The following is a 2,986-nucleotide window of genomic DNA, read 5'->3' on the forward strand; positions in this document are numbered from 1 at the left end:
CGTCGAAGTAGCTTCAGGTGGGGCAGCCCACCAGCTTCCCATCATGCCTTGCTCCGCAAGGGCTACTGGGGGTGGGGGAGGAGGGGGCAGGTGCTATGCGCAGGGCTTAAAGGCTAAATGCCAGGCCCTGATGCCTACCTAGCCCAGGAGGCCAACACACTGCCACTGCCCTCATCTGAATGCTCTGGGCTCATTTTGCTTCACTTATCCCTTCCCAAGATTTCCAGTTAGGAACCTAGTGATGAGTGAGAAAGCCCACCTCTTCTGACAGCTTTGGTGGGAGGGTTTGGCTTAGCCCTGCCTCCACTTTCCAATCAGGACATGCTGGGCTGTACAAGTAAGGGAGGCGGGGACCCCTTTACAACCCTGTCCTGGGCCTAGTTTGGCCCCAGGCCCTAGTCCAGGGGAAAAGGCTGACCTTTTGTCAGCCCACCTGTATGGAAATGATCCTGAAAAGAGGGTTAGAGATGACCTCAGAAGAGACCAGTGTGAACTAAAGTCAGGGACAGGAAGGGGCTCAGGCTCAGCACTTCGCTATCGTTCTCCAGCCTATGGCCATGCCACCCTGAACACACCCAATCTTGTCTGATCTCGGAAGCTAAGCAGGGTCGAGCCTGGTTAGTACTTGGAAGGGAGACCACCTAGGAAGACGGGGTGCTGTAGGCGTTTAAAAAAAAAAAAAAATACTGCTCTCCACTCCAAGACAGCCCCTGGAAGAAGCAGCCTGACTGAAGAGGAAGAAGGTACCTACAACCTATAACAGCTCCCAGGCTGGAGACCTGCTAGGCCCAGGCTGGGATCCTCTAGACTACAGCCCCAGTCCTCAGCAGTTTACAGCTTTTCCCATCTTGGCATTGCCCTTGCCCCATCTCTCAACGGTGGACATGTGTCCCATGAGCTCTACAGGACAGGTTCTAGCCCCCATCCTGCAAGACCCAGATCAAATGTGACCTCCTCCCAAGAGCTTGCTCTGGTTACAGATCCGTCCCTCTTTCCCAGACATTCCTCTAGAAAAAGGACAAGTGACAGACTCGGGGGTGGGGGGCGGGCAGATGAGTGGGAGATGGGGAGGAAGGCTCAGAGAAGCAAAGGGTATCTTCACCTCAAAGTAATTTTATACCATAAAAACACCACCTTGCTGCTGTATCCTCCCAGGCTGCCACTTCCCCCAGGATGGCTCCTGAGTCTACTGGTGACAAGGGAATGGAAAGAGACATCAATTCTACTAAGGTGTTTCCCCAGATCTTTCCCTCAGATCCAAACGACCCCCTCCTTCCACCTCCCTAGTGCCTCCACTATGCCTTATGTGGCACCTGAAACACTAGGATTAATAGATCTCTCTCTCATCTCCAAGCTCCTCATAGTGGGAAGTCCTGCAGCGAAGGCAAGCCCCAAGCCTGAGTCTTCCGTCCCCACTTCGTCAGGGGCCTGCACAGTCTGGGTTCAGAAGGGGCGGACTGGAGAAGCAGTGGGAGCCCCGCACTGTGCATGTGAACCCTGTTCCCTTTACATTGCATAAAGCTCATTGGTAAAGGTGTTACTCTAGGGGAGTGGGGTCTGGGGTCTGAGCTCCATGGTCACTGGGGTCCTGAAAAGGCAGACAATGACCATTTCTTCCAGAAGTCTGCAATTGTGGTGATGGGAGAAAAGGGGTTGGGAGGCAGAGAGACAGGACTCCTGCCTCTGCAATATTCACATTCCAGTAAAGGGAAAGGAAGGGAGCAGCAACCTTGTGAAGCTCCTCCTGGGTGCCAAGTTCCATGTGAGATATTTCACAAAGTCTCTGTCAGACACGCAGGAAACAGATGTCTCGAAGAACAGGCCTGGCCCAGGCATATCAGTCTGACAGGGCTGGGATTCCCACCAAGTCTCTGTCAAACCTACAGCTTGTGCCGCATGACAGAAGGGGTCCACTCACATGGCTGTTGGCCTGAGGACCTCAGTTTCTTTCTGGCTATTGGCAGGAGGCCACCTTCACGTTCCCTGTAATGTGGACCTTTCCATAGGGCAGTCCACATGGCTGTTAGCTTCATCAGACCAATCAAGTAGAGAAAGAGAGAGGGAAGGAGAGAAAGAGAGAGAAGCAGGCAGGAGGAGAGAGAAGGGAATTGTATGTGTGCAAGATGTACATCACGGTCTTTATAATCCAATCTTTGAAGTGACATCCCAAAACTTTTGCAATATTCTCATTAGAAGAAAGTCACTGGGTCCAGGGCACACTCGAGGGGGAGGGGATTACACAAGAGTGTGAATCGCAGGAGGTGGGGATCACTGGGGTTGGAGACTACGACAGTTCATTCTCCGGCCCCAATGATTTATGTCCCCTCTGCATGCAAAATACATTCACCCCTTCCCAAGGCCTGTAAAAGTCTCATTCCATTTCTGCACTGCCTTAAAATCCAGAATCTCAGATGTGAATGAGTCTCCTTGGGTGTATTCCTTGAGCATGGCTTCTTAAGTACTAATTTTTCTCCACCTGTAGATCTATGAAACTTGAGACACGTTATCTGTCCCCAAACCATCCAATATATAATGGCAGAAGAGGTACAGGATAACCGCTACAGACATTCCATTTCAAAAGGGGGACGGGGAATTTTGAGACAAAGGAGTCACTGGTCTATAGCAATTGTGAAATTCAGCTGGATGTTCCTTGATTAGCTTTCAAGGCCTGGGAATAATTCTCCATGGCTCTTGGTTCTGCTCTCTGGGCTCTTGGTTCCACCCTCTATGCTTTCCTTCCTTTTTCATGAAAGGTAGCACATGTTTGCAGCTCAGTAGTTTTCCCAGTCTGCTTCCTGCCAGTAGAATTTGGGAGGGTCAAATGACTTTGTTTTATTTTGTGCTGTCTCTGTAATCAGCTGCTACTAGGCCACTGATTCCATAGAGGGGCTTCGTGTTTTTGTGCTGTTGGCAGGTTGGGCACTCAGCAGTGGCTATAGCCAGACTGGCCTTGGTGAAAGTCCTTATTGTGGAACACATGTATCAA

The 2,986-nt window shown here is 51.0% G+C and overlaps 1 pseudogene; it reads left to right on the forward strand.

The window, feature by feature from the left end:
• Positions 1 to 547: 547 nt before the first annotated feature.
• On the forward strand, positions 548 to 666 carry LOC112471905 (annotated as a pseudogene).
• Positions 667 to 2,986: the final 2,320 nt, after the last annotated feature.

The sequence above is a fragment of the Pteropus alecto genome, unplaced genomic scaffold (genome assembly GCF_000325575.1).
Source record: "Pteropus alecto unplaced genomic scaffold, ASM32557v1 scaffold159, whole genome shotgun sequence".
Taxonomy (NCBI): domain Eukaryota; kingdom Metazoa; phylum Chordata; class Mammalia; order Chiroptera; family Pteropodidae; genus Pteropus; species Pteropus alecto.